The following is a 15,212-nucleotide window of genomic DNA, read 5'->3' on the forward strand; positions in this document are numbered from 1 at the left end:
AAAGTTTGAAATCATGGCAACTGCAGTAGACCAGACCATACATGGCAACTGCAGTTGAGCAATCATGACAACTGTAGTTGTCCAACATGGCAACTGTAGTTCAACGACATGGCAACTACAATTAAATAAACATGGAAGAGTGTCCAGACCATGACAACTGCGGGGCGCTGGTGACTGTCACGCGGTGCGTGCAGGACCATAAGATAGGAGGCCTGACGTACAGGCGTGTGGGCGATATCTATTTTGCCCACACGCAGGCATGTGAAAGGGACCACGAGGAAAAAAAAACGTGTGGACATTATTTGTTTTGCCCACGCATAGGTGTGTGGGCTGATCTACTTAAACACCACACAAACTGTGTGGGCAGACCCCTTAACACCTACACGTGTGGACGTTATCGGCGTCCAAAACAATTTGCATCCTGAACACAATGTTTGCGACAGGCTGCCGCGTCTTGCCGACAATACCTTGCCTTACGTTCTAGCACCCTTTTGTAACAGCTCATGGTGACGGCGCTTTGAGTAATGCATTTAGGTGGGGATCATCTCCCTGTCATTTAAAATGAAAACAACGTTTGCGGTACAACTTCAGATTTCCTGCAACGTGTCGCTCGCGTATTTGCAATAAACAACACATGAAGTCCCAGCTTGACAAAAAATATACTTCCTCCATTCCACCGAATAAAGTGCAAGTTGTAAAAATTTATTTTTTTTAGCCATTTTTCATTTGAGATATTTTTTTGACCATTAATTTGTTTATCAAAATAATTTAACCAATCCCCTCAAAAAATTAATTTAAAAGAAATCAAATACTAGTATGAGTCAAAGTCACTTCTCTTCTTAAAAAAATTGAGGGGATATAAAATTATTATTAAAAAAAGGTACAAGTGATTACTTGGGCTGATGCCCTAAAGCCCATGCCGAAAATCTGGGCCCATGAAAGGTAGCCACTAATGCGGCATGCAGTCTGGTCGTCTCCCAAATTTAGACCGCCGCAGTCCACTTTAAGAGCAACTTCAACTTCGTACGTCCATAGCCGTTTCCGTTTAGATCGCCGCGGACAAAAACGTGAGCCCAACGCAGCGATCCAAACCTAAAATGCGTCTGCTTCATGTCCGCGTCGACAGATTTCAGACTCAAAATTGGGTCTAAAATGCGTCGGCGCGGACAACGAAGCGGACGCGTCGTGCGTCCCTCGGTGTCCGCCAACACCCCACATGTCGGCCGGCCAACCACCACACGCGGTCGTAATTAACGCGACCGCCTAACGAGGGCCCGCCTTGCAATGTTTGGAAGGGCAGTGTGTCCATCCTTTTTAATGGAGGCGTGCGGCAGGGCCGGCCTCATCCACTTTCTGTTCACATCTGACCACCATTGCTCCCTCACTGGCGACCATTAAATCCTAGCCAGCCAGCTCGAAAACCCTAGCAAGCCATGGGCTTCTTCAGCGGGAAGGGGAAGGGGAGGTTCAGCACCGGCGTGAGCTCTTTTGGATGACTCCAACGCACGACCGCCCCGTTGGAGTAAGGCTAACTCCAACGCACGACCCCAAATGGATATCCGTTTCGTCCGCTTTTTATTCGTTTGGGGTGGCAATGGGGTCGTGTCCGCCCGAATTTCTGGATGTGGCGGCCGTGCGCCCAACGCATGGTCGCATTTCGGCTGCATCTCGTCCGTGCACAAAACACAAGCATACTAAAATGAAGCATAGTAAATAGTTCAAATCAAACATAGCAAATAGTTTCACATCCGAAATAGTCTTACAACCCAATCGAAATAAAAACAATATGAATAGTCTTTACAACCCAATCGAAATTTGGTTGTAGGAGGTGGCTGCTCAGACTCAACATTTTCACCCTGGAAATCAAACCCTTGGCCGTAGATGCTATCATCACGCTCATCCTCCACGATCATGTTGTGCATGAACACACAAGCAGTCATCACCTCCCAATGCTTCTGAGTGCTCCATGTCAATGTAGGGTTTCGATTACCCATCGAGACTGAAACGCACTGAAAGCACGCTCCACATCCTTCCTAGCATTCTCATGTATTTGGGCAAACCTCTATCTCTTCTCTCCTTGCGGATTGGGTATGGTCTTCACAAGAGTGGATCACTGTGGCTAGATATCATCAGCAAGGTAATATCCTTGTTGTACTGGTGGCCATTGATCCCAAAGTTGACCTCCGGGCAGTGGCCTTCTACAAGCCTTGCAAACACAGGAGAACGCTGAAGAACACTGATATCATTACGAGAACCGGTCATGCCGAAGAAAGAATGCCATATCCATAGATCTTGTGAAGCCACTGCTTCAAGTATGACAGTAGCACCTTTCACATGCCCCTTGTATTGCCCCTGCCAAGCAAATGGATAGTTCTTCCACTTCTAGTGCATACAATCAATACTACCAAGCATGCCCGGAAAGCCCCTCTCGGCATTGATTGCCAACAACCTATCTGTATCAGTGGCAGTTGGCTCTCTCAGGTACTCAGGGCCGAACACTGCTACCACGGCCTTGCAGAAACTATCCATTGAGTGGAGACATGTGGACTCCCTCATATAAACATACTCATCCACAAGATCACCGAGAATTTCATATGCAAGCATGCGGATAACCGGAGTGCATTTCTGGTAAGAAGAGAAGCCAAGCTTTCCAAGGGCATCCTCTTTGCACTCAAAGTATGGATCATATGCTACCACTCCCTCCCGAATATGATTGAACACATTTCTCGCCATACGGAAGCGGTGGCAAAATTTGTGTGGTTTTAAGAGTGTGCTATGCTCAAAGTAATCGGCATAAAGAAGGGTGTGGCCTCTCTCTCCCTAGCTGTCAGTTGGTGCAGTTCCAAGTAGAGCGCCGTGGCGGGATCTATGTGTGAAGCGGAGTACATAGCTACTTCGAAAGCAGCACATGAAGGAGTATGAATGAAGAAGTTCATATCCGATCTGGATGTAATACCCAGTGCATCAGGTCCAACAAAAATCATTTGTGACAACACTGGAGCAATTGCCTTGGCGAAGGAACCCAGGTTTCACAAAGAGAACCAAACACATCAAGAGACGCTTCAACTCCATTCATGAAAAGGTCAAGGATGGAGACACAGAGATTTGCAAAATACATACGGATATAAATGTATCAGACCCGTTGACTAAGCCTCTTCCGCGAGCAAAACATGATCAACACCAAGACTCCATGGGTGTTAGATTCATTACAATGTAATATAGATTATTGACTCTAGTGCAAGTGGGAGACTGAAGGAAATATTCCCTAGAGGCAATAATAAAGTTGTTATTTTATATTTCCTTATTCATGATAAAAGTTTAATATTCATGCTAGAATTGTATTGATTGGAAACTTGAATACATGTGTGAATACATAAACAAATACTGTGTCCCTAGTAAGCCTCTACTAGACTAGCTCGTTGATCAAAGATGATTAAGGTTTCCTAACCATGGACATGTGTTGTCATTCGATAATGGGATCACATCATTAGGAGAATGATGTGATTGACAAGACTCATATGTTAGCTTAGCATATGATCGTTCAGTTTATTGCTATTGCTTTCCTAATGTCAAATACATATTCCTTCGACTATGAGATTATGCAACTCCCGGATACCGGAGGAGTACCTTGTGTTCTATCAAACGTCACGACATAACTGGGTGATCATAAAGATGCCCTACAGGTATTTACGAAGGTGTTTGTTGAGTTGGCATAGATCAAGATTGGGATTTGTCACTCCGTGTATCGGAGAGGTATCTCTGGGCCCTCTCGGTAATACACATCATAAGAACCTTGCAAGCATAGTGACTAAGGAGTTAGTTACAAGATGATGTATTACAGAATGAGTAAAGAGACTTGCCGGTAACGAGATTGAACTAGGTATGAAGATACTGACAGTCGAATCTCGGGTAAGTAACATACCGACAGACAAAGGGAATTACATATGTTGTCATAAGGTTCAACCGATAAAGATCTTCGTAGAATATGTATGAACCAATATGGGCATCCAGGTTCCTCTATTGGTTATTGACCGGAGAGGTGCCTCGGTCATGTCTACATAGTTCTCAAATCCGTAGGGTCCGCACGCTTAACGTTTGTTGATGATATAGTGTTATATGAGTTATATGATTTGGTGACCGAATGTTGTTCGGAGTCCCGGATGAGATCATGGACATGACGAGGAGCTCCAGAATGGTCTGAAGGTAAAGACTGATATATAGGACAACACTATTTGGACACTGGAAGAGTTTTAGAGTGCACCAGGTAGTCATCGGATCGCCCGAAGGGGTTCCGGAGACACCCGGGAGGTCTATGGGCCTAATGGGACAAGGGAAGGGACGCACCAGCCCACAAGGGGGCTGGTGAGCCATCTCCCTGGCCTCCGGCCCTAGGGGAAGGAAAGGGGGAGGGTTGGCCCCTCCTGCCTTTCCCTCCTCATGTCAGAAAGGAAAGGGGGCGCCACCTCCTCCTGCCTTCCTCCCGCACACAAACATGGCAGGGGGACGCGGCTAGGGGCAGGAGCCCAAGTAGGATTCGGCCCCACTATGGCCGCCTCCTGGATGCCTCCCCTCCCCCCTCACCTATATATATGTGGGAGGGGGCGCCACACATAGCCCACGACAATCTCTTAGCCATGTGAGGCACCCCCCTCCACAGTTTTGTCCCTCGGTCATATTTTCGTAGTGCTTAGGCGATGCGGAGATAGCATCACCACCACTATCACCACACCGACGTGCTTCCAGAACTCATCCACTACTTCGCTGTCTTGCTGGATCAAGAAGGCGAGGACGTCACCGAGCTGAATGTGTGCTGAACGTGGAGGTGCCGTACGTTCGATACTCGATCGGTTGGATCATGAAGAAGTTCGACTACATCAACCACGTTACTAAATGCTTCCGCTTACGGTCTACGAAGGTACGTAGACACACTCTCCCCCTCATTTCTATGTATCTCCTTGGATAGATCTTGCGTGTGCGCAGAATTTTGTTTTTCCATGCAACGTTTCCCAACAGGAACATGGGGTACCAACGCCTTGGAAGCCATGGTTATGTGGGGAAGAGGCCCATATGGGCCAAGGAGGACGCGAAACGTGAAAGTCTAGGGCTCCCAGACCCCTTGGTAGAGTTCACCGTCTCGCAGGAGCGTGACGTCATCAGGGCCCGGTACCATTGGGACCTAGTCAAGAAGGTTTTCGAAATGGACGCGGTCACGAGGGAGTTCATGAGACTACTGGTAATTATTAATTTACCACCTTACTTTAGCTTCTGATCAATTTGACTGTATGTTTAGTCACATTTGTAAACGATCCACGTTCCTTTTGTAGAAAGAGCAACACAGGATTGCGGCCAAAAGCGACTCATAGTCTGAGGCATTGGCGAGGCCCAAGTGGGACACCCCTTTCAACCGGGCCTTGAACGTATTGGAAAGACTCCGGGTGGACACTTGGCCGTCGTATGGACGCATGCATGGCGTCGGAGACTTTGCCATGTGGGAGCACTACTACCGTGAGGAAACCGAGGAGAGAAAGCAAAGATGGAGGTTAAACGAAATAAACATCGACAAGAAGGTTGAGATTGCGGTTAATAAGAAATCAGCTGAGACCAAAGAAGCGATACGACCTGAGTTGCTAAGCGAGGCAGTCAAAGCAGCGGTAGCTGCCGCAAGAAAGGAAATGGTATCTTCTTCTGGTGCCTTGATTCCGGATGTCATCAATTGGACCAAGAAAAATCCAAATAAAGAGGTAACGTACTTTCCCCTTCCCAGCTTCATCGGGAGAAACTCGTTTATCATTGCACCAGCACCTGCTCACGCAACCGCACCCGCTCATAGCAGCCCGTCCTCCATCTCTGGCGTCCTCGGCGGGGCTTTGTCTTTCGCTGAGCTTGACGCCCTCATGGTAACTACATGTCACACTGACCCTCTTCAATATATGTATAATCTCTCGTTTATGTTGCCTTTTGGATGTCTCACGTCGTAGACATGTCTTCGCAGGCCGACAAAACCCCATGCACCATACTGTACTGCATCAGCAGCCAGAAGGTGGACGTGGGAAAGGCGACGATAGTGAAGCCGAAGGAACAATTGTTCCACAACCGGCCGATGCCCCCTGGCGTTTTGAAGGTTTCTGTGGCCAGTATCAAAGCGGGCTACGAGAATTTGGCTCCTCCGGTACCACAAGGGGGTGATGACGACGAGACCCCGTCATGGCTTGGCAATTGCTAGAGTTGGGTTCTATCATGGCCGAAGAGTCTCCTTCATCTAGAGGTGGCCGGGAGCACACCAACGACCAAGCAGCCTCAGGAAGGTATGAACACCACCACCCCACCTACCGAATTAGCGGCGACTATCATGTCGAGTGATAGCGGACGCCGTGAGGAAGAGGCTCCATTAGTGGCTGATGACGTCGCTGCCGTTGAATAAGCAATGGATGATGTCATGGACAAGGATGATGACCCTCTACAATATCTCAATACCGGCGGCTATGATGATGGAGGATTGATGGCTCAGCAGTATGACTCAGGGTTTGAGCGTGATGAGTTGATGCCTGAATTGCCGGAGCAGGATCGTCTTAAGGCTGATTGCAAGAAGTCTCTCTTCCTGCAATCCTCACAGGACATGCCTTCAGATGCCGTCTCAACCCAGCACCAACAACAACAACAACAACATGCGGCTTGTGCATTAATGCTGAGCCCGAGAACACTTGGGGCGGTTGATGACCCACAAGTGTAGGGGATCTATCATAGTCCTTTCGATAAGTAAGAGTGTCGAACCCAACGAGGAGCAGAAGGAAATGATAAGCGGTTTTCAGTAAGGTTTTCTCTGCAAGCACTAAAATTGTAGGTAATAGATAGTTTGTGATAAGATAAATTGTAACGAGTAACAAGCAATGAAAGTAAATAAAGTGCAGCAAGGTGGCCTAATCCTTTTTGTAGCAAAGGATAAGCCTGGACAATTTCTTATAATGAGAAAAGTGCTCCCGAGGACACATGGGAATTATCGTCAAGCTAGTTTCATCACGTTCATATGATTCGCGTTCAGTACTTTGATAATTTGATATGTGGGTGGACCAGTGCTTGGGTACTGCCCTTACTTGGACAAGCATCCCACTTATGATTAACCCCTATTGCAAACATCCGCAACTAACACAAAAGTATTAAGGTAAACTTAACCATAGCATTAGACATATGGATCCAAAGCAGCCCCTACCGAAGCAACGCATAAACTAGGGTTTAAGCTTCTGTCACTCTAGCAACCCATCATCTACTTATTACTTCCCAATGCCTTCCTCTAGGCCCAATAATGGTGAAGTGTCATGTAGTCGACGTTCACATAACACCACTAGAGGAAAGACAACATACATCTCATCAAAATATCGAACGAATACCAAATTCACCCATGTCCTCAGGAACAAATGTAACTACTCACAAAGCATATTCATGTTCATGATCAGAGGAGTAATAATATGCATTAAGGATCTGAACATATGATCTTCCACCAAGTAAACCAATAAGTATCAACTACAAGGAGTAATCAACACTACTAGCAACCCACAGGTACCAATTTGTGGTTTTAGATACAAGATTGGATACAAGAGATGAACTAGGGTTTGAGAGGAGATGGTGCTGATGAAGATGTTGATGGAGATTGACCCCCTCCCGATGAGAGGACCATTGATGATGACGATGGTGATGATTTCCCCCTCCCGGAGGGAAGTGTCCCCGGCAGAACAGCTCTGCCGGAGCTCTAGATTGGTTCCGCCAAGGTTCTGCCTCATGGCGGCGGAGTTTCGTCCCGTAAGCTTGCCCATGATTTTTTCCAGGGTAAAAGCCTTCATATAGCAGAAGATGGACACCGGGGGGCCACCAGGGGCCCAGGAGACAGGGGGCGCGCCTAGTAAGGGTGGGCGCGCCCCCACCCTCCTGGCCAGGGTGTGGGCCCCCTGAGGTGTTTCTTTTGCTCAATAATTCTTATTAAATCTAAAAATAAGTTTCGTGGAGTTTCAGGTCTTTTGGAGCAGTGCAGAATAGGTTTCCAATGTTTGCTCCTTTTCCAGCTAGAATTCCAGCTGCCGGCATTCCCCCTCTTCATGGTAAACCTTATAAAATAAGAGAGAATAGCCATAAGTATTGATATATAATGTGTAATAACAGCCCATAATGCAATAAATATTGATATAAAAGCATGATGCAAAATTGACGTATCAACTCCCCCAAGCTTAGACCTCGCTTGTCCTCAAGCGGAAGCCGAAATCGAAAAATATGTCCACATGTTTAGAGATAGAGGTGTCAACAAAAATAAAATACGGACATGAGGGCATCATGATCATTCTTATAACAGCAACATATATAGATTTTGTCATATGAATTCTTATGCTCAAGTAACAATCAATTCACAATGTCAAGTATGGTTCAGAAACTTCATTGAAAGCTAGCAAACTATAATCTCAGTCATTGAAGCAATTGCAATTTATTGTAACATCACAAAGAGTCAAGAATAGAGCTTTTCAGCAAGTCCACATACTCAACTATCATATAGTCTTCCACAATTGCTAACACTCACGCAATACTTGTGGTTATGGAGTTTCAGCCGGACACTGAGAAAGATAGGGGCTTATTGTGTTGCCCCCCAACGTATTCACCTTTAGGTGATGTCAACAATAATAGTCCATGCTAACGAACATCCAATTGGATATATATATCATGATCTTTCAAACACGAGGAGCTTGCCAAAGGATAAAGTGAAAAAGGGGAAAGGTGAAGATCACCTTGACTCAAGTATAAAGTAAAAAACATAAAGTAAAAGCATAAAGTAAAAGATAGGCCCTTCGCAGAGGGAAGCAGAGGTTGTCATGCGCTTTTAGGGTCGGATACACAAAATCTTAGTACGAAAGAACGACACTTTATACTGCCACTTGTATATGGACCTTTATTATGCAGTCCGTCGCTTTTATTGCTTCCATAACAAGATCGTATAAAGCTTGTTTTCTTCATACTAATAAGTCATGCATAATTAGAGAGCAATTTTTATTGCTCGCACCGATGACAACTTACTTGAAGGATCTTACTCAATCCATAGGTAGGTATGGTGGACTCTCATGGCAAACTGGGTTTAAGGGCATTTGGAAGCACAAGTAGTATCTCTACTTAGTGCTAGGAATTTGGCTAGCATGAGGGGGAAAGGCAAGCTCAACATGTTTGGAAGGTCAATGACAATATACTTTAACTGAGATGTGAAAAAACATAAACCATTATGTTGTCTTCCTTGTCCAACGTCGACTCTTTTAGCATGTCATACCTAATGAGTGCTCACAATCATAAAAGATGTCCAAGATAGTATATTTATATGTGAAACCCCTCTTTCCTTATTACTTCCTATTAATTGCAACGATGACCAAAACTATGCTTATCAACTCTCAACAACTTTTAAGCCTCATACTTTCTATGTGTGAAGTCGTTACTATCCATAAGATCAATACGCACTCTTTTATTCTTTTTACTCTTTCAAGATCGTAGCAAGATAGCAAAGCCCTTGACTCAACACTAATCTTTATTATAGATAACTCACGGACTCGATTACATCAAGAGATCACAAAGCAAAACTCAAAACTACTTGATATCAAAATTTTAATCTACTAGATCAAGATACTACTAAAAGGATCAAACTAAAAAAATTGTAAAGATAGGATAGTGATGGTGATACGATACCGGGGCACCTCCCCCAAGCTTGGAAGTTGCCAAGGGGAGTGTCCATACCCATGTGATTATGTCTATTTCTTCACAGTCGGTGTTATGATCTTTTTGGCGATGATGCCCTTGAGGATACGGTTCTCCTCCTCGAGCTTATTGATTTGTTGTTTGAGGTCCATAATTTCTATACGGAGCTTACACGTAACGGTTAGAGCTCCCTTTACCCAAGGATGCTGCATAGCTTCTGGAGAACAAGTGACGCTCTTTTTCATATTTTCATAAGAAAGAAATCTAAAGTTGGAAGGGATGACCGAATTTGGAATAACCAAGCTGTGTAGTTCCCCCATGGTGAATTCTGCTTGGGGACGAGAGGTAACTTCTTGATCTTCCTCCATGGCATCTATCCTTTTCAAGTCGGCCTCCATCTCATCCTCCGTTGATGGTCCAAAGTGATAAGCATCGCTATTTGCTCCTGGTCCCGGTGTTGGGTGAGACACCCGACTCTCCCCGACTGACTCTTGGGAAGACATCTTGCTCTTAATCTGCTACAGGAACAACTCGAAACGAAACAGAGGATAATTGCGTGATACGGTGGTCAAAACCTTTGGGAGTTTATATAATGAATTTTTACCGACCAAAATACGTAAAGTGCAAGAAAACGGATTCCGAGAGACACACGAGGTGTCCACAAAACAGGGAGGCGCGCCCTCCACTCTCGTGGAGGCCTCGTGTCCTCCCTGGACTACTTTCTTCCTAAAATTCTTAAATATTCCAAAACTGATAAAAATTGCCTTTAGAATTGTTTTGGAGTCGGTTTACTTACCGTACCACATACCTATTCCTTTTTGGAGTCTGGAATGTTCTGGAAAGTGTCCCTTATGTATTCCTCCGGGGTTACGATTTCAATAATGTTAGTTTCAACATTTATAGGATTACCTGAGATATAATGTTTAATTCTTTGACCGTTCACCACCCTCGGACTTGTGCCTTCGAAGTTCTTGATTTTTATGGCACCGGAACGATAGACCTCCTCGACAACGTAAGGACCTTCCCATTTAGAGAGAAGTTTTCCTGCAAAAAATCTTAAACGTGAGTTGAATAATAACACATAATCACCTACGTTAAACTCACGCTTTTGTATTCTTTTGTCATGCCAGCGTTTGACTTTTTCTTTGAATAGTTTGGCATTCTCATAGGCTTGGGTTCTCCATTCATCAAGTGAGCTAATATCAAACAACCTCTTCTCACCGGCAAGTTTGAAGTCACAGTTGAGCTCTTTAATAGCCCAATATGCTTTATGTTCAAGTTCTAGAGGTAAATGACAAGCTTTTCCATATGATTCAGAGTGACACTTGTGTAGGATCTGTTCCTGTTCATGCTCAGGCACACAACGTCTAATAACACCATCTACTCCTTTATAAAGATGTGGGTCATCCCAAAAGTAATGTCTTAAATCATAAAAGAACTTTTTCTTTTGCTGGTATGTGAAACTAGGTGGTATAAATTTAGCAAAAATATAATTAGCATAATCAGCATACCATGGAGCAGTACGAGAAGCATTAATGTCCGCTAATTGTTCATCAGGAAACCTATCATCAATAAGCCGTGGGGCATCAAGAACATTCTCTAACCTAGACAAGTTGTCTGCAACGGGGTTCTCAGCTCCCTTTCTATCAATAATATGCAAATCAAATTCTTGGAGCAAGAGAACCCATCTAATGAGTCTAGGCTTAGCATCTTTCTTTTCCATAAGATATTTAATGGCAGCATGATCAGTGTGAATAGTAACTTTGGAATCAACAATATAAGGTCTAAAATTATCACATGCAAACACAACTGCTAAGAAATCTTTTTCAGTAGTAGCATAATTTCTTTGGGCAGTATCAAGAGTCTTACTAGCATACTGGATAACATTCAATTTCTTATCAACTCTTTGCCCTAGAACAGCACCTACGGCATAATCACTAGCATCACACATAATTTCAAAAGGTAAATTCCAATTAGGTGGCTGGACAATAGGTGCAGTGATCAAAGCTTTCTTAAGTATTTCAAATGCTTCTACACAATCATCATCAAAGACAAAAGGAATATCTTTTTGGAATAAATTAGTCAGAGGTCTAGAGATTTTAGAAAAGTCCTTAATGAACCTCCTATAAAAACCGACATGACCAAGGAAACTTCTTATACCTTTTATGTCCTTGGGACATGACATCTTTTCAATAGCATCAGCTTTAGCTTTATCAACTTCAATACCTCTCTCGGTGATCTTGTGCCCCAAGACAATGCCTTCATTAACCATAAAGTGGCACTTTTCCCAATTCAAGACGAGACTAGTGTCTTTGCATCTCTGCAAAACTCGATCAAGGTTTCTCAAACAATCATCAAAAGAGGATCCATAAACAGAGAAATCATCCATGAATACCTCACAAATCTTTTCACAAAAATCAGAGAATATAGCCATCATGCATCTTTGAAAGGTAGCAGGTGCATTACATAAACCAAAAGGCATACATCTATAAGAAAAAGTACCGAAAGGGCAAGTAAAAGTAGTTTTAGATTGATCCCCCGCTGACACAGGTATTTGAGAGAAGCCAGAATAACCATCTAGAAAGCAGAAATGTGTGTGTTTGGATAGTCTTTCTAGCATTTGATCAATAAAAGGTAAAGGGTAATGATCTTTCTTAGTAGCTTTATTTAATTTACGGAAGTCAATTACCATCCTATAACATGTAATAATTCTTTGCGGAATCAGTTCATCTTTATCATTAGGAACAACAGTAATACCTCCCTTTTTAGGAACACAATGGATAGGGCTTACCCATTCACTATCAGCAACGAGATAAATTATACCTGCCTCGAGGAGCTTTAGTATCTCCTTTCTTACCACTTCTTTCATCTTGGGATTTAATCTTCGTTGAGGATCTCTAACTGGTTTGGCACCTTCCTCCACTTTAATTTTGTGTTGACATAACGTGGGACTAATGCCCTTGAGATCATCCAGAGTATATCCAAAAGCAGCGCGGTGCTTCTTCAGAGTTTTCAATAATCTTTCCTCTTCCTGCTCTGAAAGGTTAGCACTAATAATAACATGATATATTTTATTTTCATCAAGATAAACATACTTAAGATTATCAGGTAATGGTTTTAACTCAAACACGAGATCTCCCTTGGGTGGAGGGGGGTCCCCTAGAATTTCAACGGGAAGGTTATGTTTAAGAATAGGTTCCTCTTTAAGGAACACTTCATCTATTTCCCTTCTTTCTTTCATAAACATATCATTTTCATGGTCTAGCAAGTATTGTTCTAGCGAATCAGTAGGAGGTACGGCAATAGAAGCAAGACCAATTATTTCATCCTTACTAGGTAATTCTTTATCACGAGGTTGTCTACGAAATTTAGCAAAGTTAAACTCATGAGTCATATCATCCAAGCCAATCGTAACAACATCCTTTTCGCAATCAATCTTAGCTTTAATAGTGTTCAAGAAGGGTATACCAAATATAATGGGACAAAAGTCATCTTGTGGGGAACTAAGAGCAAGAAAATCAGCAGGGTATTTAACCTTCCCACACAAGACTTCAACATCCCTAACAATCCCAACTGGTGAAATAGTATCTCTATTAGCAAGCTTGATAGTAACATCAATACCTTCCAATTCAACGGGTGCAATGTCATGCATAATTTCTTTATATAAATCATAGGGTATTGCACTAGCACTAGCACCCATATCACATAAGCCATGATAACAATGATCTCCTATTTTAATAGAAATAACAGGCATGCCTACGACAGGTCTACGTATCTTAGCATCTGGTTTTGCAATATTAGCAGCTTCGTCACAGAAATAAATAACATGCCCATCTAAATTATCATCCAAGAGATCTTTAACTATAGCAATATTAGGTTCAACTTTGATTTGCTCGGGAGGTGTGTAAGTTCTAGTACTACTCTTACGAACAACAGTCGAAGTTTTAGCATGATCCTTTATCCTAACAGGGAAAGGAGGTTTCTCAACATAAGTAGTAGGAACAATAGGATCACTATAGGTGATAGTCTTTTCTTCGACTGTAATAGGTGCAACTACTTTCACTTCAACGGGAGGATTATATTTAAACCATTTCTCTTTAGGGAGATCAATGTGAGTAGCAAAAGATTCACAGAAAGAAGCTACTATCTCATAGTCAAGTCTATACTTAGCGCTAAATCCACGAAAATCATCGGTATCCATAAAAGATTTAACACAATCGAACTTAGGTGTCATACCTGACTCCTTACCGTCGTCGGATCCCCAATCTTTAGAGTTGCGTTTAATTCTTTCCAATAAGTCCCATTTGAAATCAATAGTCTTTATCATATAAGAACCAGCACAGGAAGTATCGAGCAGGTTGCGATCATTGAGAGAAAGCAGAGCATAAATTTTTTGAATAATCATTTCCCGGGAGAGCTCATGATTGGGGCATGAATATAACATTGATTTAAGCCTCCTCCAAGCTTGAGCGATGCTTTCTCCTTCGCGAGGGCAGAAATTATATATGTAATTATGATCACGATGAACAAGATGCATAGGATAGAACTTCTGGTGAAATTTCAACTTCAGTCGTTTATAATTCCAAGATCTCGTATCATCACATAGTCTATACCATGTCAATGCATCTCCCTTCAAAGATAAAGGGAAGACCTTCCTTTTAACAACATCATCGGGAATACCTACAAGCTTAAATAATCCACAAACTTCATCCACAAAGATAAGGTGTAAATCGGGATGCAATGTTCCATCTCCTGTAAACGGATTAGCTAGCAGTTTCTCTATCATACCCGAAGGAATCTCAAAGTAAATATTTTCAAAAAGTTCAGTAGGTTGAGGATCAACTCCTTACTCTTCTGGTCGGGGTGAAGATACCCCGAACAAGCCCCTCAAAGGATTAGTTTCCATAGTAATAAGTAGCAGAAAATTTCAGCACATTATATAAATGTTTCCTTACCAAGTTCCACTCACCAAAAGCGCTACACTCACCGGCAACGGCGCCAGAAAAGAGTCTTGATGACCCACAAGTGTAGGGGATCTATCTAGTCCTTTCGATAAGTAAGAGTGTCGAACCCAACGAGGAGCAGAAGGAAATGATAAGCGGTTTTCAGTAAGGTTTTCTCCGCAAGCACTGAAATTGTAGGTAATAGATAGTTTGTGATAAGATAAATTGTAACGAGTAACAAGCAATGAAAGTAAATAAAGTGAAGCAAGGTGGCCCAATCCTTTTTGTAGCAAAGGATAAGCCTGGACAATTTCTTATAATGAGGAAATCACTCCCGATGACACGTGGGAATTATCGTCAAGCTAGTTTCATCACGTTCATATGATTCGCGTTCGGTACTTTGATAATTTGATATGTGGGTGGACCAGTGCTTCGGTACTGCCCTTACTTGGACAAGCATCCCACTTATGATTAACCCCTATTGCAAGCATCCGCAACTACAATAAAAGTATTAAGGTAAACCTAACCATATCATTAGACATATGGATCCAAATC

The sequence above is a fragment of the Triticum aestivum genome, chromosome 6B (genome assembly GCF_018294505.1).
Source record: "Triticum aestivum cultivar Chinese Spring chromosome 6B, IWGSC CS RefSeq v2.1, whole genome shotgun sequence".
Lineage (NCBI taxonomy): Eukaryota > Viridiplantae > Streptophyta > Magnoliopsida > Poales > Poaceae > Triticum > Triticum aestivum.